We start from the raw sequence: 20,938 nt of genomic DNA on the forward strand, positions 1-20,938 counted from the left end.
ATTTTTTTTTCGTCATCTATACTTCAGCCATACTTATACGGCCAGGCAGACGATAACAGCCAAAAAGGATCGGTCATTTCTTTCCCTGCGTTATTGCACCCAGTGCAAGAAATACCGTAACAGAGGCGGAACAGCGAGCCCCAACACTGCACGCGCGATAACTCGATCCCCCTCGACCACACAGGCGCCGGTGTCAGATAAAACGCCGCGATCTCTAACTATAGATTCTCATGTATCAACCCCCGGTCGAAGTCGTTACGCACGTATGAGGAAAGCGAAAGGTTCCGTCTTGCTGGTGTTTGCGCAGCGGTTCCGTAAGCTTTGAGGTGGCGCTTCTGTTTCGGCAAAACTATAGTTTAAGTCTGCAGTAAAGCTCCGCCCACATTCAGCCTCCGCGCACAGAATTCCTCTACGATGAAAAAGTAGTCTGCTGCTTAAAGGTTTCTTACGTAAACAAGAAGCTTATCGCAATAAAAAAATTATGAGCTCTAGAATTTTGATTCGTGGATTGTTGGATATAGTCAAACATTAAAAAGCTGATTTCGTTTACAGTTGCGATTGCCCAGCGAAGTAATACAAGACGCCGCGGACCGCGGCCCAGTGTTAGCAACTGCTGTTTCTTTTTACGTTGTATCCTACTATATTTTGTCTCTGCGCAACTTTGCTTGCCAAAAAATCCCCGGGACACTTTGGTTTGGTTTATGGGGGTTTGATGTGCCAAAGCGACTCAGGCCATGAGGGACGTCCTAGTGAAGGGTTCCGGAAATTTCGATTTCCTGGGATCCTTTAACGTGCACTGACATCGCACGTGTATACATACGGTCTAGAACAGCACACAAACAATGAAACAGTGAGGCCAGTTCAGGTGAAGGTGCGAATCAACTGCGACGTGGAGTCGCTGTGGCTGCAAACGTATGTTAGTGTTCACAGTGGTGACCACTGTCCACGTGCGCTGTGCAGGTGCCGGCAGCGCCTGTAAGCCGCGTTCATGGTCAGTTCTTGATTGCGTCCACTTATTGTGACGCGCCATTTTGTAACAAACGCTGGTTTCGTTTATATATCGATTAGGGGATAGAAAAGTATTAACAGAGTACACTGTGGGGCCAGTTGGTCATACATAATCTGAACGAAAAAACGTAGCTCTGAAACAGGATACAGAAAGATGAGGACAGGACGGGGCTACATTTTCGTTCAGATAGAAAAGTAGCGGGGCGCCAGGGCTTGTGCGGGGAACAATAACACCCCTCGGGGTGTTATTGGCGGGGCGGCAGAGCGCATGCGCTCTGCCACCCCGCCACAGTGGAGGAGGATTCCGCCCCAGCTTTTCCAGGAATGCCATTCGCGTGTGCCAAGAGTGGAAGACCCGCTTGGCACGGGCTGCCAAATTGTATTACGAATCTGGCACAGCGAGACAAGTGCGCGATACATAGTACCACCACAGTGTATGAGCTGTCGGCGCTCGTTCTCCGGCATGGTCTAGTGGCTAGGATACCTGGCTCTCACCCAGGAGGCCCGGGTTCGATTCCCGGTGTCGGAACAATTTTTTTTTCCTCATTACGCGAGCTCTGCGTTTGTACAGAACGTTTTTTTTCGTCATCTATACTTCAGCCATACTTAGACTTTGAAGTATTTTTGTCAATACAGCGGGGTACATTGTGCTGCCCACCACACTGGCTCAAACAAATAACAATTTTGTATTTCTTCTTATCTCAGCCCCATCAGTGGTGGTTTGTCGCGTCGGTAGAATCGATGTGTGCTCGTATTTAGTGCTGCGGCCAAAATTCCAAACACGCCCGTCGATCCTGATATGGGACATTGGTACAATGAGAGGGGTGTGCGATCACGGTAATGCTGTAATTTATATAAATGCTTGCGTCTGCGATCAAAAATGTGTGCCTGGCGCTGCACATGAAAAAGGAAAAAAAAAAAACACTATAAGTTCCGTGCGACAGTCTGACTAGCACTGCAGCACAGCAGTCCCGGGCACCTAAAACATCAACGAAAGCGAGCTTTCACGTCCTCGCTCCAATAGCGCGGTCCGCACAGTTTTGCTGGCTTCGCAGCGCGCAGAAAGACGGAAGTACATGCAAAACGCCGCCAACGACACCAGCCAGGCGGCAAGCGTGGGTCGCGCGTCTCGTCGCTCTGGGCGCGGCCTCTTCGCTTCGCCCAAGCGTCGTCCGGGTGACGTGTAATCGTGCGCCAAATGAATATTTTACCCACTCCACTTCCACACCCCCCAGTAATATTAATTACCTGTCAAGCATACGCTCCGCTGCAGGTGGATCTCCTCTTCATTGCAATTCACTTTCGACATCTTCGCGCTTATATGCAAGCGCTCGAATCATTATTTGCTTTTTTTTTAACTGCGACGAGGTGCTTACAGCTTTAGGCGGCCCGACGCTGGCGTTTGTTGGTGCCTTAATGGCAAGCATTGTTCTTGCGCACTATGCGATGAAACCTCTTCGTGGCCATTTGGAGTAACCACGTGTAGTCTAAAAGTGTGCGAAAGTGTAGGCCGCCGCATTAATGCGAAACGAGCTTCACAATAAACTGAAATCGTACGTAATCAACCATGTTTTGCTGTCATCAAGGAAGTCAACATGCTTGCCTTGAATGAACAGAAAGCTACAATGTAGATACGTGAGAATCTTGCTCGTGGAATTGTTCTCGTCCACTGAACGTTAATGATACGACATGATGCACAGCAGTTTTACTTGAATCCAAGAACTCAGGTAATTCTACAGTGCCAGTGGTCAACAAGGGAGACCAGAGAGGGTCTCGAACTCGGCAGCAACGCAAACTCCAGCAAAACTGCACCTGTCGTAGTAGCCAGGTGACTCAGACTACCTGGTCGCATACACGTACTTTGAAAACCAATTCAGACCAACAGTCCACGTACTAGACAAGTCCCACAAGGCGCACACCCTACGGACTCCGGAGCACAGGGGACGCTATAGTTGTATGCAACTCAAAAACGAAGTGGCTTTTCCTCGTCAGAGGACCCCCTTCCAGCGAATGGCTTCGGCCGATCCTCATAAGCCAACCCGCGTGGCAATGCAGGGAGTGGCAGATGAAAGAGGATCGTCTCTCCCTCCATGGTCTCCCTCCCTGCATTCCCACGCTAGCAGGTTCATGAGAATTGGCTGACGCCATTGGCTCGAAGGGGGTCCTTTGACGAGGAAAAGCCGCTTCGTTCCTGAGTTGTATCCGACTTAAGAAGGCACCCCTAACCTCCAGGTCCCGGATATGCCACGATCAACGGCGCAGCCTTGTAGAAGTGGCTCGCACGTCCGCCCGCGGTACTACAAACAATCATCTCACAACAACTGTCGCACTGGACATGTGTAACGCGGCCCGCACACAAATATCGCAAGCGACCTTGAACCATGCACAGTGAACTAGGAGAAACGTGGGCTCCACGTCACACGTCCCAAGCCTTCCGGTCCCCGATGCCACGCTGAATGGCACACGGCCTTGCGAAGACGAGCTCGGAGGAAAGAAAAGCACTCGATATACACGGATTCTTTCGGGAAAGCGGCGCTTGTTGACGTTCCCTCTGACGCAAGACTCTTCTCGAGTGCTGCGGCTGGAAATAACTACGGCCCGAACCGAAACCCGCCCACTCGTTGTGGCCCGGAGCCAAGACACCTTGCTCTTCTGAGAGGCCAGCCCGAGCGTGGGAGGAGCGGGAGCGTGGAATTTAAGGGTAAAAGCGCGCCAGGTGACTAAGACTCAGGCTCATTCAGCTATTATACTGTAGTAAGTGAAAGGGCGCCAAGCAAGCCTTGATTTCTTACTGTTGAAATTATGGATAACCACAGAGAAATTATCATCAGGAATAAAGACGCAAAGTCTTCATGCGTCCGTAAATGCACATAGTACTCCGGAAGACCCGAAGAAGCCAGAAAGAAGTGTGACTAAAAGCTGCGAGCCATTTATACTACCCATCCCAGTTTCGGTCACTGCCAGCACGCGGCTTGTGCATGACGTCTCATTAATCTACTGCAGCGTTAGTGATCACGTGCACTGGGAAAACTTCTGCTTGCGTCTCCATCACGCTTCAGCAAGCAGGCCCAGTGGTTCCGCGTCGCTGATTGTTGACGGACAACGCAAACTTCGCAATATTTGCTTTGCTCCAAATAACGTCACTCGGATGTCGATTGCCATCCGGATGAATATGTCGAAGCTGCTGGCAGGCGAACGTTTTGAATCGCTTTCTGTTTCAAGTCTCGCGCCAGCTTACGACTGAAACAACGTTTAGTGGCGTTCACACACGCGTTCACATATGCAAATAACTTTTGCTAGTCCGTGAAGTTTCGCACAGGTGAAGACGAAAACCGCGAATATTTAGCTAGTGAGGGTTAAAGCGGCTTAAAACCTTTTTAACTAAGTGAAACGCCCCGATTGTTAGGTCACGTGCCGAGGAACAAACCAGACAAATAGAGCTGCCCTATGCGCTCTAGGAAAGACGCGCAATGCTGCGCCCGAAAACTGCTTCAATTCCCTGCTCTTTGACGCCGCCTCCAGTCTCCTTCTCCTGCCTTGTGTAACATATTAGGCGAATGAATCCGTTCAGCTGCACAAACGGTACGTGTAAAGGGAGCGCAGTATAGGGACGAAGTCAGTGGAGGCTTAGCGTGCGTGGTGAATCGAGCGCCTGACCTGGTAGTAGCCGGATTGGATTATTCGCGATCACTTCCCAGTGCCTGCGACGGTGCATAGCCTCGAGCACAGTATGTGCGAAGAATGGAGACGAAAAGCCTTGCACGCACGGAAGGGTATAGCTTTCGATCGCTGATAACTTCAAAAGCACATTTCTTCAACCAAGTGACACCATAGAGGGTCACTGTACAACGCCCCCAAGATGTAGTGCGTGTGTTTCAGGGCCCTTTTATAATTTATGGCACAGTGCGAAATCAGGCTTAAGAGCCACATCATATGTCTGTTTACGGGACAGTCGAAGCCGCCGTCACCTATAAGTTAAACCTCCATCGACCGATTTCCGCATTCTCACTCTTGCACAGTGTTCTTGCGATCTGCTCATTGCACGGCCCGGTGCAGAGCAATAATCGTGGAGTTTTTCCCTTTTTCAGATAATTTGAGGAGTAAAAGCTGGCAAAAAGGGAGTTTTGTGGAGTTTTAGGGAAAGCTGAAACCTAAATTTTTCCACTCTTTCCCTATTGACGCACTTTTCCATTCGCCGCATGAAAAAAAGGTCCTAAATAGAGAGTTTTCGGTCTAAGTGAGTGAACTTTCAGTTACGATATGGAACATCACTGGTGTAGAGAGACGCTAGAAAAATCGTCAGCCAGTTGGACGCCACTATAACGACACGGGAGCGAAGATGGCGGACCACGCACAGCTTCCACAACGCGCACGTCGGAACAGGTGGCGATGAGTGGATTAGACGAACGCACAGATTTTCGCAGCGGTCGTGGTCTCCCAAAATTGTGGCCGCTGTGACGTCAGTGCAAGCCATGTAATAATTTTCCTCGCTCTGGCGGAGCGCCAACAGGTTGCTGCTCCTCCCAAGCTATAGAGGCCTCTCTGTCAACAAAAGTTATCTTCCTCCATTTTGTTTTTGACGGGCTATCCAAGCCGTAACGCCCTGCCTGACGCTGATATCGCCAAGATAGGAAGTTACACAGTGACTCTCACAATGTGGGTAGGATAAAGACGTGCAAGTGCATCTGGAAGAAAGGTTGCCCGACGTTAAGATATAGGGCCTCGAGAACAATAGCCGCTCTTATCAAAACGCTGACGATAGTACTTCTAGGGCATCTGTGCTTGGTCTATACTTCCTTAATTGTATGAATTCAGGCACAAGGAGGCTGCACTAGAACATAGCATCAATTCATCTTTGCTCGTCAGTGCGTACGTGTAATTTGTAATCGCGGACAATGCAGTGGATACCCGTTAAGTGAGCTTCTATAGTCGGATACAACTATGTAACGAAGCGCCTTTTCCTCCAATATGGCGTCGGCCGATTCTCATTGAGCCTGCTAGCGTGACAATGCAGCGAGTGGCAGATGAAAGAGGATAGTCCCCTTCCACCATGGTCAGGAATAGTCTCTCCCCTCCATTGTCATGGCAGCTGGTTCACGAGAATCTGCCGACGCCATTGGCTGGAGGAGACTCCTTTGTCGCGGAAAAGCCGCTTCGTTCTCGAGCATGGCCAGGATTCTGGTTCATGCGCCCCTAGTTCACAAATCTGCCACCACGCGCCGCATGAAGTTGAGCTCCTCCTTCTCCTCTTACATTCCTCCTTCCTGGGTTGGGGGAGAGTTGCCTTCACCTTCCCTCATTCTCCACTCTGTGTGTATACTCCCCTCACGTGAACCCAGCTTTTCGGTGCCCCGGCAGAGATTCTCTTTATTCTTTTGTCACCCAGCGTATTCAAGGCGCGCTGATTGTGTCGCTCCCTTCTTTGCTGGGCTGAAAGAAAAGAAGCCGGACCGTGGCTAGTGCGCTGTACGCATGCCAACTTCGTCAAAAAATTTGGGGGCGGTTTAGCCCTGCTAACTACGAAATATTTTTCGAAAGCAAGTTTTTCATGTGGTCCCGACGCGCTCGCTCGTGAGCGAGCGCGTCGAGACCGGCCGTGCTATGCTTTGGTTGTTTGCTTTGAGAGGTTGAGTCGTGCCACATGAATGCGTACTTTAATCAAAAGTGCTCCCATCGGAGTGAGGCTATACCATGGGCTGCTGCATAAAGTGCGACAAGAAAGCGCTCCCGGGGTGGATAGAGGAGATTACAAGGACTCTTTTGCGTGATAGGTACATTTCTTATTAAGCGCGTACAGTGACCACATATGCATAAGTGACACTGATATTGCGTACGCATTAACAATACAAAAGCAATGAAACTTCCATGGACACTCGTTCAAGCAGTGAAATGCGTAATTCCCGACGCTCATACTTAGAGCTCACTCACGAATACTTGTATGTGGCTCTTACTCTGTGCATTAAACATATTAAAATCGTGTATTAATCACTGCATTTCAACACTCATGTTATTGGCCTCGATAGCAGTCAGCTCTTCGAAACTTCTGTCGATGTGGTGAAAATGCAGTACGAATGCGTTGAGTGAGCAAGTGCTGCAGTATAATAAGCAGCAACACCCGATGCTGCGCTTCATGCTTGTTTCACTGACTCATTGTGCGCGGTACGTGATTTATCCAATGTAACAATTAGTAGTGTGGTAGTTCACATTTTTTCTAGGTTGGTAAAGTGCCTCCGATGATTATTCGTTCACCGTCGATAAGGGCTTTACCACTGCTGCAAGCGATGATAGTTTTGGAAAATATTCCAGTGGTGTACGCAAACTATGAAGAGCTAAAGAAGACTTCATAGAACGGCATGCTGGGAACTATTCCGAAGCGTTTCCCGTCTGTTCGGCAAGAAACTACGCCTTCACCCAGAGCAGCACTCAAGAGTCAAACCTTAGTTAAATGTTGTTGATTATGATTTAAATTTCTTGAGAAATGAAGAGAAGTTATTTTTAGATAACACGACGTTTAAAAGCTGACTGGGTTTCTCAAGCGCGGCGGCTTGGCGCTCCACCCCGCCCGCTTGTGCAGTGGGCCGCTCGCGCGATTCATTAGCGAGAGGACGCTACGTGCGCGCGGCCCTGAATATGCAGTGAATTTACCCGTCCCGGATGCGAATACGTGCAACAATACCTAGGCGCTCGCACGCGAGTGGCGCGAACATATAATTTTTTTTTTTCATTTTGCATATGTTGTGCAAAGCTACCCCTGCCTTTTTTCTCTGTCGCTCCGCTACATACTTCTCGCTATCCTCTCACTTTGCCTTTAATTACACCGGCGCAGCTCCAATGTTTGAGGTCATCATCATCATCATCAGCCTGACTACACCCACTGCAGGCCAAAGGTATTAGATAGCAATCACCGCGGCCGGCGACATTTTTAATTTCGTTATTGTATTTTTGTCAGCTGTTGTTGCCTCTGGCAAACCACTGCTACTACTACTACTTCTTCAAGAGCCGCCGCGGTGGCTCAGTGGCTATGGTGCTCGGCTGCTGGCCCGAAAGACGCGGGTTCGATCCCGGCCGCGGCGGTTGAATTTCTTTGGAGGGGAAATTCGAGGCCCGTGTACTGTGCGATGTCAGTGCACGTTAGAGAACCCCAGGTGGTCGAAATTTCCGGAGCCCTCCACTACGGTGTCTCTCATAGCCTCAGTCGCTTTGGGACGTTAAACCCCATAAACCATAAACCATAAACTACTTCTTCAAGGAGGGACTGCAGGGGAGTTGCATGCAGGTTCTTTTTAAGCCCACAAACGCGGGTTAAGAAGAGGGAGCCATTTCCAGGAAACGATTAACATTCCCCCGCGACTTTTAAATCAGCCAGGGCAGCAGTTTGGGCATGTTGGTTACTCATTTGCATTTGTGATGGAACAGCGCAAAAACCGGTGTCCCGGTGTTTTACTCTGTTCCATCACACACACACAAAAAAAAATTAACTGTGCCATGACTTAGGGCCGTTTCACATGCATGCGATTCTCGCCTGCGACGCTGTGACTGTTGCCGCGGCCACGGCCGGTCTCGAGGCGCGCGTGTCGAGACCGCCGCGACAACAGCTCCCACGTGACATCACGTCACGCGCCGTCTCGGCATGGGGTCACGTGGGAGCTGTTCCCGCGGCGTAATCAAAACTATTTTATTCTAATCACAACATACGAAATATTGCCTTGCATCTAAAAACACGCTGGCCATAACATCGTCAACACATTCCGTGCAGCCTTTCTGTCGCGTTTAATCGTGTGTTGCCTATGCAAACATCGACCAACATTGCGTGTCCCTCCGACCGAATTCGCTGGGTACGCGTTGCATGTGAAAGCACTGTGCGAAAATCGCACTGCGGCGTCACCGACTAGGCCGACTATAATTCGTTCTGCGCAAGTCTGGCTCGGACTCGAGCACAATGGTTATGTTGAAGTCAGTCCTGTTGACAGACGCCTCGAAGGGCTAGGCCACCGCGCTTCGCTCTACGTTCATTTGTTTGACGTAAGCATTGTGCTGCTTCACCTTACCCCCATATTTCACAGCCTACGACACCAAGCACTTGAAGCAAGGTATTACATACCACGCCTTAGGCCTTTTCTTTAGGATGACTGTCTTTGGGACGGTGGAGGAGGCGTCCGATAATGGTTGCCGGCTTGTGTGTAGTTTACATCCCTTCCTTTTTGAAAATACTGGCCAAGGTTTCGCTGACTTCGTCTTAATCAAAACTTGCTTGCATTTCACTGTAGCCTTCGCACATGACTTTTTGGCAGTGTTCTTCCCACAAAGGCTACAAGAACAAGACGCACTGTTCGCAACATCCAACCCTACTGAAAAAAAGGTCTATGATGCAATAACCTCATAGAGGCTTCATTATAGAATATCGTGCAATTTTTATGATATATCATACAATTTGTATGATATTCTGTGACATCTCTATGATGACTCTGTGATTTTACAGAAATGTATGACATTTCTATGATAATTTTCTATGATTTGTATGATAAGTATATGTTATTTGTATGACAAACTGTATGAGTTTATTGCATCATACAACTTTCCCCAGCAGGGAACTGATGAAGAACGGGGAGGTGTAGTATCATGAAGGGCGAAGGATGATGTGACTCATGTGAGCTGTTGCATAGGTAGGGAGAAATTGGTGTTATTTTTTAAGAGCGGTTACTTTGCAACGGGGGATCGGTCGTCGGTGGTAAGGGGGCGGGAGAGAAAATGACAGTAGGGGGGTCTCCTGTTGTGCCTTTGCCTGCCTTTCTTTTTTCCCCCTTTTCCCGTGGTTGCTTCTGGAGTGCGCTGTTTTTCTGCTCCCTACAGTGAAACAGGACGGAGTCAGCGCCTCTGCGAAAACGGTCCGGAAAGGTCTCATACATGAACGCACTCTTGCCTCTAGGCTGTCATAAAAAAAAAACTTACAACCCGTAATGTGTCAGTCCTGGCGAAGGGTCACTCCATGCGTGAAAGAAATCTCCCAAAAATGACATCAGAGCTTTTGCAGAGGATCAGTTACATTCTTTAATGCCTTCCACCAGCTTTGTTAAAAGCAGAGCGCGTGGTCATGGCGTGGTACGAAGAGTTGCACAAAAACAAATTTCGGATGATTTAGCGCGGTTACTCCACATGCGCAGGTGCACCCGCACTCCGGTTTTCGCTGCGGTTGCGGTGTTCGGATCCATTGCGCACGGAAGCTGTTGAAGAAATGATATCCAAAACACAGCGCAAGAGACTGGTAGTTTAGGATGCGGGATGCTCGGTTGCGGCGATGTAGTTGTCTAAAATTGATCTGTTCGCTCTGGCCCGGGTTCGAAACCCACTCGCGGCCGTAAAACATTTTCGATTATTTTATTTCAGGTGAAGCAGGCTTCAGACATACAGACAGACCACGTCGAAATCTAGAATTCAAGCCTTAGTGCCGCACCAAAAAATGCGACCCCGTCAGCTGGCTGTTGTTTTACCAGTTTGTGGAGGTGGCGGTTGATAAAAAAACGGCCGCTCGATGGAACCGCATCACCGAGTGGCCGTGGTTCTCGTCTGCTCACTTACTGAAAAATACGGCCCGCTGAAAGGCTTTTCCTAGAGCCTTTACTTCGTTCCTTCTCATTAAACGTGCGTGCACTGTGTTATTATGGCTTGTGTGCAGTATCAAATAAAACAAACCATTGTGAACGGACGAGACCTTTCAGCGGCCACGTAATTGGTGAAAGCTTCAAAAACCGCGTGTTCTCGCCTTGTGTGGCTAGAAACCAGTCGAATGTAGCAAACTTTCCGTTTCTCCAGAGATCATCTGGCGACGACAAAGAGTCGAGGCTCCAATGTCACTATATCAAAAACAAAAAGAAAACGCTCAGAGTAGAACACAAAAATCACAGGACGTGATTACCACTGTAGAACGCGAGATTTCAGGTGATGAAATTCGTATTTCTTATTGCCATTTATTTTCATATTGCTTTCAATACGCATGGCCTCACTATTCTTTCACTCGTGATGTAACTGTGCTCGTACCTCTCAGACGTCAACGCCAACACCGACGATGCACAACCAAGAAACATGCCCTCAACAGCTGTCGATGTTAATACGTCGCAGAGCGTGCACTGAGAATGCAGACAACGAAGGCAGCTCCGTGGAAGATACCCGCTTTCGCTGTGGGTCGCTTGGCGGCCTTGATGTCCGCTGACGCACCCTAGCATACTCTCGACGTGCCTGCATTCATTGTGTCTGAAGTGAATGGACAACTTGCAGAATTGCAGGAAAGCTTATTTACATGAAGGTCTCTTCAAACCAAGAACCCTCGTTCACAGAACGCGTTTCCACTTCCTGCTTGGCTGGCTCAAGGGGTTAGCGCAAAGGGGGATGAGTCAGTAGCCCTCCATTGTATCGTTCTTGGAAGAAGGTGAGGGGGGCTTCTTCTTAATATGCCGGAACCTGAAGCTTCGACGCACGCCTCCAGCCATCGAGATATTGTAAAAAGAAGTTGCCGAAAGGTTACCATGATGCGTTCTCTTGACAAGTACCTGTCCCGACCCGCTCCTCACATCCTTTCCACAACTTCTGTCTTATTTTGACAAAGGGACATCTCCCCCCTCATTTTTCGAACGAGAATGTTCGGTTGAAAAATTGTTGAGGGCACTCGATATGCTGAAAGTGTGCTCCAAAGGCCCTTTGGCGTACGCGCTCAAGGTGGGCGCTCTTGGAATACCACAGAACCGGTATAAGCATGCGCACTATAGGAGACGTCACCGGACCACCACCGGAACGCACGGGCGCTCGCGCACGCGTAGGAAGCGGGGTCCGGTTTACGACATTCGGAGGACAGCGGGGCTCTCGGCGACTCTTTTCTTTATGGCTTGAAGCTCTATCAGGTTCCCAGAACTTTTCGCGGTTCGAGTTGCCCTTCAGAGCACCCAACCTCTTTTCTTCACGGCTCGAAATTACTTCCGTCGGCTTAAGAGGGGGAGCCAGCCAGCACCAAGAACATAGAGGTGCATGCCCTTTTACGGCGCCCGTTCGGCGTACGCCGTCGCTGTACTGCTTGCAGCATCGGTTCATGTTTGGTAAACTTCGGTATGCCAGGCACTCGGGCAAGTGGTTTGTCAGCGGAACGTTTTATCATATCCGTTTTAGAAGCCGCGCAGCAGCTGCGTGAAAGTGTGGAAGTTAAGCTGAAAACGATCTGGCTCCCGTGAGAAAGTGGAAAGAGGAAAACATATTGCGTTAGAGCTGCGCTGGCTGGACTGTACAGAACAAAGACCCACACGTACTGGTCGTACACGAATCCGTGTAGGCCGGTTTATTGAAGTGAGCGTAGTTCTAACATTGCAATCGCACCAACTAACCCTGTTACAGGTAGAGGTGCCGTGTTTTCGGTATCCGTTAAACTCCGTTAAACTCCGAAAACTGACCCCTGCGGCATTTTGATATGAATGCTGGAAAACCAATAAACACTGATTTTCAGCCGTCCTTGAAGAAAAGAATGCCAGTTTCAAGTGAAGAAATGTACTCTACTTTTTTTTTCTCTAGTTCACCCGGAACACAGCCACACTGAACTGTCCTTGGTACCATTCCTTTCAATCGAAACCAAATTCTGTTGTCGCGTTCCTTTGTCTTCTCTTTACCAGCGTGACGGTTTTCAAGTGTGTAGGTCAGGCATAAGTTTTTTGTAACGAGGAACGCAACAGGACACGAGAGTACCCAGGACAAGCTCCCCACCCGACAAAATCTTCTGCTCTTTCCGCTCAGCAGTGCTTACAGGCTCCAGGGGAATACGGCGGGATTTTCGCATTGCCTGCACGTCTCTCTCATTGCCAGTTTGGCAACTTGCCACTGTGGTTCCCCTGAGAGCTGGTACTATTTTTTTAGCGTTCATTCATGTTCTTGGTTTCTGGAGAGCAATCAAACAAAAGGTGAAAAGCTCGAGAGCCTGCTAGCAGTACTCGCTACCCCCAAGACATGACTGTATATATAGTTTTTGTGAAGTGTAATCACGTGGTATAGAACACCGAAGCAATAAACACAGCCATAAAATCATTGGAATCAGAGGAGGCACTTGTCTGCCGCGTGTACTCAATCCTGGTTCATCTAGCCGGCACCTTCACTGGTCAATACCTTCCTGAATGGTCAGAGTTTGGTGCGAAGACCGATATATTCGCTACTCGACAAGCTATGAAGTCCGCGAGAAATATATGCGCAGCTTCCGCGAAAACTCACTTGATAGCGATGACTTCTGGCATCAAGTGCAAGTTGTGGACCCGTCTATAGAGCAAGAATTGATGACAACGAAGTCTTTAATGGATTATTTTCGCCTGTTGTGAGCTCTGCAGACCACCCGTTTTTGAAAGAAGGATCTCAGAATAATCGCTGTTCAAAATTACATCTGCTGACGTTTGCTTTCACAGCTTATGGAGAGCGCGCTGTAAAGAATGACCGGTCTTGTTAAAACCATCTCTTGATTTTCTTGCCATCCCCCCATCAAGCACAAATGTAAAACGTGTGCTTTCTGACCGCATTCCTCCGATGGCTGACAAATCTCTCAATGTACGTGTCCATTTTTTTTTTCACTACGTGTAAATATAACATTTTATACTCTTTAAAGCCTTATAGTTCCATTACGAGAAAATCCGGCGCCGTGCGTTCGTCGTTCCAAGTATCTGCGTGTACTACATACACTACAGACAATCCAAGCGATGCCATCACTGGCAGAGGCTCAATGCGGTGGCAGTATTCCCAACTACATTCGCGCCAAAATTTTGAATAACCTTACGTCGTACAGCGTTTCGTTGCTGTCATAGCATTTCTCTTTTATTTTTACTCGCTTGGGCATTAATTCATTGGGTAGGGTGTTTGGTATGTGTTTAATAAAAAAATTCAGGTGCGTTATATTTTCTCCAGTAACTATACAGCCGCTTTACAACACCTATCCCGATAAACGCCGGTTTCTCTCCGGCATTGAAAGTAGAAAGCGAAAATCATCGAACCAAAGAGAAAAAATAAACACCATATAACCCCCAAATGGAAAAAAAAAGAAATACTGAAAACACGGAACCCTAGGTTTTTTGTGAAACGCCTTAGCAACGAAATAAAGCACCCAAGCGCTTTACAAGAGGCGCCATATGGTGCGTGTGTCATTATTCCAGAGGACGAGGCAAGCACAAGGGCCCCTGCCTCATTCCAGATAGACGCAATTGCAGGCCAAATCTATTCAGGGTGTTTCACGGAACTTGAACCAAAGATTAAAAAAAAAAGGGTTGCTGCGTGGCTAGGTGAAACCAACGACATGTTGTTGCTCACTGTGTGGCGCTCCTCAGAGTATTTCGTATTTTCGCTTAATTAGTTACTTATTTAAGATCAATTATACATAATTTTAACGTTTACTGTAAGGGAACGTGCATTTTGTTAAGTTGTACACGGGCGTTACGAAAGAACCGATACACTTTTTTGTAGCAACGTACGTGGCCCTTTTTTCGAGTTTTCATGGAATGCTCGCTAAATATGAAAAAGAAAAAACACTTCATTGCGCTCTTGCGCTACTGCATTGTAGCGCTGCCAAGCGCGTTCTGAATGAAGCGTGCGCGCTCACCTTCTGGAAGTGAGCAGTCGACGCCGCTCTTAGCATAATCTTGAAAGTGCGATCAGCACATTCTTCCAGCATGGAAAGCGCACGGCGTGATCTGCCAATTGCGATAGGGCTTTTATGAGACATCGCGCAGGCAAACCAAAAAATGAAGTGAAAGTAGTGAAGTCGTGTATTCCAGGGTAGTCTTCGTTTTTTTTTTTTTTTGTTCATAATTTTGCAGCCCGTCGAACTACGCCCCGGCCGCTTACTTGGCCACGGTGAGCGCACACGCTTCGTTCATTCAGAGCTGGCTTGCAACGCGACAGTACGGTAGCGCGAGAAAACACGCGGTGTTTTCATATTTCGCGGGCTTTTTTAAAAAAAAACTTGAAAGAACCAAGTAGAAGACACGCTCCTACAAAAAAACTTGATCGGTTCTTTCGTAACGCTCCTCTACAAGTTAACAAAAAGCACGTTAACCTAAAGTGAATGTTTAACATTTAGCATAATTATTCTTACCTAATTAACTAATTGATCGGAATTTATAAAATACTCTGAGGAGGACCATACGACGGGAAACACTCTGTGGGTGGTTTCACGTAGCTCTGGAACTCCATTTTTTTATCCTTGGTTTAATTTGCGTTAATCACATACTATAGTTTTTTTCAAGAGCCGATAATCTGAGTAGCTGAGAAAGTCAAAATTGTCGAATAGAACTCAAGGACCGTAATCGGCAAATTCCGCTGAAAGGAGGCTTTCCGTCAAATGCCGTCTACCGGGTTTCGCTATCGTCGTGTTTAATCTGCCTAATCCTCAGTAATCCCATTTAACGTGCAAAAACTCGTGATGACAGGCTAACAGGTGCAAGATGTCACGGCGTCATGCCAATCGGTGAAGCCATAGGGTGTATTCGTCGTACCGTTCATGAGTTGTATCGATCATCAAGCCTTCTATTCTGCGCTTGCACTTTGGTTAGCCCCGCCTGCACTTTGGTTAGCCCCCCGACGTGGTTTCCGAAGCTTCCACCAATTACGTGGCCGCAGAAAAGTCTTGCTCCACATGGCAGTGGAACAACAGCGACCTGATGCGATCAAAGTTTTTTTTTTTTTTACCCGGTGGTGAGGCTTCTTAGTGTTCGCCCAGGTCCGTCTGTATGTCTGGAGTTTTCTTGACCTTAAATAAAATTAACTAAACGAAAATACCTTACGGACCGAGTGGGTTGCGAATCCAGACGGCGCGATTAGATTAGTTTTGCTGGCCACTGCATCAGACCACTACATCACTGTCTTTTGTTCTATGTACATGAACCATGTTCAAACCATATGGAAAACAGTAGCAGATCGACATGACACACCTCAGCAGCACAACACTCGCTCTTACATCACCGCAGCCGAACATCCCGTGTCCTAAACTACCCGTCTCTCGCGCTGTGCTCTGGGTATCTTCTGCATCAACTTTCAGCCGTGATCAGTGGATTCGAATATCGAAACCGCAGTGCTAACACACCTAATTCGCATTTGCCGTAGCCACGAAAAATGGACCAAAATTTGTTTTTGTGCCACTCTTTGTGCCTTGCACTGCTCTCTTCACAAAGCTGGTGGCAGTCCTGGGTAACCAGGACGTCAGAGAATGCAACTGATTCTCTCCAAAAACTCTGATGGGATTTTTGGGAAATGTTTGACCGCTTCAGTCAGGAGTGGCACATTAGCAGCTGTAAGGGTGTTTTTTTTTTTTTTTACGTGAGCCGGCAAGGATGCGTTCATGCATGAGACCTTTCAGGACCGGTTTGGCAGACGCGCCAGCTTTGTCGTTCTTCAGCGTCGGAAGTAAAAAAAAACAGCGCACTTTACAAGAAAGCTCGGCCTGCGGTCCACGGCTCGAGGAAAAGTAAAAGGGGAAAAAGAGAAAGGCGCACGCAAAGGTACAGCAGGAGACAGCACCCTCTCCCTACTGCCCTTTGCTCTCTCCCCCCCCCCCCCCCTTACCCCCGCAACCGGTCACCCACGTACCTCTTGAAAATAACGCCCATTTCTCCCTGTGTTCGTCATCCATTTAATTCTGCGAATCTTGTGTCGCGTTCTCATAGCCTTTCTGAGAGGAACATATTGTCAAAGAGTTGTGTCGGAAGGGTAGCGTGAAATTCAAGCACGTTTAGGTTGAAAGCGATGCCCAATTCTTCCTTATTTATTTTAAAATCAGCGACAGCAATGATTTGAGCATGCGGTTCGCGGGCGGTTCGGTTGTTCGATTCCCAGTGCCCCCCGGGTACCTATCGCTTTCCAATGCATACAAATTTTTTCGTGGTTTCTCTGAGGTGAATTGACTTGAAAAATGTCTTTCACCTAACCTTATGTAGAAGAAAACACTGTTCCATGGCGCTCTTTGGTGCAAGGCGGCCCTTGCACCATTAAAACTTGTCAACAAAAGAAAACATCCTTATGGGAAAAAACGCAACGAAAACAATTCTACGCGTAGGCTAAGTACACGCCAGGAGCAAAAACGCGTATGCAATCTGCACGTAAAAGCCGTCAGCAAAACCTTGGCCAGCATTCGCGGAAAGGAAGCGGTGGAAACTGGGTACCAGCCGGTCATCATTATCAGGCGCCTCCTCCCCTGTCCCGAAGACCCGTCGTCCTACAGAAAAGATGCAAGGCGTGGTGCGCAAAAACCCTGCTCGAGTGCATGGTGTCTAGAGCGGCGTTTACTTGAAGGGGTTTAGTTGAGGAATTCAGTTGAAAACCGGTTACTGGTTTCATGTAAACACCGCACAGTCGGTTCCGGGAGTCGAGGAAGTCAGTCCAGTCAACTCCGCTGCAGGGGGTGGGGGGGGTGTTGACTCGCTCAATCCCAACGGAAGATAGCACGTAAACCGGATAGAGACGAAGAGTCGGGTTAGCGGGAGTGGAAAGCATAAATTACGATCCTGTTTTTACGCTTGCGCCATCGCGCCTGCGAGACAGCGGTGTCGTGCCGCAATCTTGGAGGCTGCCACTGCCCTCACCCGCTGCGCTGCTCGACGCTTGGTGTCGCTGCAGTTGAACCGGTCTCGACTCGCTAAAATCTAGTTCATGTAAACACGCAATCGTCGAGTCGGGCTGACCTTACACAACTTGACCCCCTGATTCGATCTACCGCAGTCCGGTTCATATAAACGAGGCTTAGGATGGGGACACCAACAATATGACGGAAAGAGTGAAGCAGCACAAAGCTTATGTCAAGCAAATGAACAGAAGCGCAGTGGCCGTACTTCCCAGCCATGCCACCACAGGGGTGGTGACTTTGACGGCACTATTGTGGTGGAAACCGAACCACCCTGCGCAGAAGCCTTCTACTTGAGTCATGACGGAGGAGAATGTTGAATGTTTTCTGGGAACCACTCCCTTTTCCCACATCCACGGTTTAAGCTCCGTGACCCTGCGGTCGACCTTATGTGGGCTTAAAAAAGGCTCCGCAACGCGCCCGCAGTCGCACCTTCAAGGAGTAGTAGTAATCGTTCACTGACAAAAAATACAAAAAGGAAGCACGAGAGCTGCAGCCAGTGGAATTCACGGAATTCAGAGCCGGCGGAAGTCACAGGGAGAGGATAGCGAGGAAAAGTACGGAGGAAAGCGACCGGCAGAAAAGACGGGGAAGCTTTGTACACAATTCACAAAATACAAAAAAGTATCAAGTTCGCGGCGCTCGCAAGCTAGTGCCTAAGCATTGTTGTACACATTTACAACGCGCGTAAATTAACTGCATATTCTAGGCCGCGTGCACGTAGCGTCCTGTCGCTAATGGACAGCCCGAGCGGCGCATTGCGCAAGTGGCCCGGATGGAGCGCCCATCTGCCGCCTTAAAGCAGAAACAGAGCCGGCTTTGAAACGTCGTGTTATCCTACAAGAACTTATTTGGCTGGCATTTACTTCTCAAATAAATGCAAATTATAGTCATAAAATTTTAATTGGATTTGCCTCTGGGTTGCAGCTTCGGGAAAAGGCGTAGCTTCCTGCACAGCAAATGGCAGATTTGTCAGAATAGCTCACAACATGCCGTTCTATGAACTCTTCGTTATCGCTTCATAACTTGCACACACTTTTGACATGAACGCGGAAATTAGCAGCGATTACGGCAATGGCAAAGCCCTTAGCGACGGCGGATGATCTAATAACTGGAGGCACTTTAACAACCTAGAAGAAATGCTGTGAATTACCACACTACGAATTGTTACACTGGACAAATTGCCTAATACGCACGATCAGTTAGTGAAACAGGCATGAAACGGAGCACCAGGTTTCTTGCATAGAATCCTGCAGTACTTGCAACGTACAAGCTTATGGGCATCTATATATGTACAGATGACAGGAGTACAGCAAGAAGCCAAACGAATTCGGCTTGATTGGGCTTGTATTCTTACAGAAATAGCTTTATATTCAATAAAGAGACTACAGAGGTACACTGATTTCAACGCATCCCTGCTGCATTTTGACCGCATCGCCTAAACTTTCGAAGAGCTGAACGCTATTGAGCTTTAAGATGTAGCGATTAATGCGCTAATACCTAAGTTTCATGGCTTTGTATAGTTAATGCGCACGCATTTCCACTATCACTCATCCTCAAGTTGCCACTGTATGCGTTTGCAATAGTAAATGTGTCTGTAAGGCTCCGCAGTTTGCTTATAATCCTCTATAATACCCATACATGGCGAGCACTTTCTTGTAGCGGCCCATGTTTGTGTGCCTACATCCGATGGGGACACTTTTAATAAAAGCGGGCATTCACAAGGCGTGACTTGATCTCCTTAAAGCAAGCAAAAAAAGCGTAGATGTGCGCCTAGCCAAACGCACCAAGAGAGGGCGCCACACGTTTCTTGCCGATGCTGAGGATGCATGATGAATAGAAAAATAGCCAGGGAAAAATTCTGCCTCTTTCAAATGTAAAATACCTTACATCTATTAAAAGATGGGACATTTCGCTACCTAAAGCTCCTAGAGCAGTCCGATATATTGTAAATCATGGCAGCGGTGAGTGATCAAGTGAGGACAAGTGGGGTTTTTTCGCGACCTCGTCATAGGCATCATGCGACCATATCTCATCGCACAGGGTAAACGCAATATTTAAGCCACAGTGATGAAACTTTATTAAAAGAAACTTTATGAGGTATTTAACCCCTCAGGGTCAGAGCTCGCTTGTAACTGTTATGCGTGACGAGATATTGATTTTTTATTTTTCATCCCCATTCAGTTACGCGCCGCCGCGCCGCCGGCTGTCGCGAGATGGCGCGACCGGTTTTCAGAGGCGCATGGGCCGGAATCCTGGGGATGTTCGCGTTAATTACCTCAAGTCTGAGAGCCCGCGCGCATCCCGGCATTTCGGTTTGGTCCCGCAGACCGCAGTGAAAGCTACCCGGATACCAAACTGACGGCCGAGATGACCTGTATAGCGATGGAAATTGCCAAGCTACGGGTCGAATGAGTGAGCCGGTCGAAAACAAAAACGAGCGACTCTAACCGAGATGGTCACGTTGTTGGCTCTCGGCCTGCATAGGCTACTGGCATCGTTCGACGGAGAGTTCTCCGGCATGGTCTAGTGGCTAGGATACCTGGCTTTCACCCAGGAGGCCCGGGTTCGATTCCCGGTGTCGGATTTTTTTTTTTCTTTCAGTCATGCATTTCTTTTGCCTGAAATTTCTGACAAAACATGAAGCACAGTGATCACTGCCTTTCGGCACAAATCACTCAATTTAAAGTAAGATCCACGGAGAAGAAAAAGTTTGCCCTTCCCGAAATGCGAACTCTTTCCCTACGCGCCCATTTACCTTCGTCAGCCTGCTAACCACGAATGCGTACGAGCCCCAATTTCAAACGCTTCCACGCCGTTCTTGAATATTACGAGTCATTCGCATTGAAACTATTGGTAGTTTTAATTTTCGTTTTAGTTTGTCTTTTATTTCTGCTAGGCTGCAATTTTTGAAGCGCATGCGCATGAAGAGCGGTGTGCAAAAGATGAGAATGTCGGCCGCCGCCAGCGTGGCACGTGCCTTGAAACGCGGCAAATCTCGTGATTCACCTGCATCCACGGTTGGCTTTGACCATCAGGTTGGCAGAACATCAGGCGCTGCGCGCCTCGGTCACTTTCTTGTTGGGCCCGTTTTGCTCGTCTCAAGGCTATTGACGTCACCGATGTTAATTGTCTCATGTGTAGGGTTTCCACATTATGTGGGCAGGATCTAATACCACCTGCGCTGCGAAGACTGTCTCCCCTACAGGCGTGCCCTAATATCCGGAAAGCTATTCGAGCTAGAACTTTTTTCTTTTAAGTATTTGCTGTTGGGGAGGCTGACATTTTGCACATACCGAAGTTCCTTCA

At 48.3% G+C, this 20,938-nt stretch overlaps 1 protein-coding gene and 2 non-coding genes across 7 annotated transcripts in view; 2 read left to right on the plus strand and 1 right to left on the minus strand.

The window, feature by feature from the left end:
- LOC149363053 (cholesterol transporter ABCA5-like) overlaps positions 1-20,938 on the minus strand; it is a 144,022-nt gene that overhangs the window by 80,978 nt on the left and 42,106 nt on the right. The window lies entirely within an intron of this gene.
- TRNAE-CUC (transfer RNA glutamic acid (anticodon CUC)) lies at positions 1,466-1,537 on the plus strand. Its single transcript has one exon. It is a non-coding gene; the product is annotated as a tRNA-Glu (tRNA).
- TRNAE-UUC (transfer RNA glutamic acid (anticodon UUC)) lies at positions 20,145-20,216 on the plus strand. Its single transcript has one exon. It is a non-coding gene; the product is annotated as a tRNA-Glu (tRNA).

The sequence above is a fragment of the Amblyomma mixtum genome, chromosome 2 (assembly GCF_055824585.1).
Source record: "Amblyomma mixtum isolate Tamu chromosome 2, ASM5582458v1, whole genome shotgun sequence".
Lineage (NCBI taxonomy): Eukaryota > Metazoa > Arthropoda > Arachnida > Ixodida > Ixodidae > Amblyomma > Amblyomma mixtum.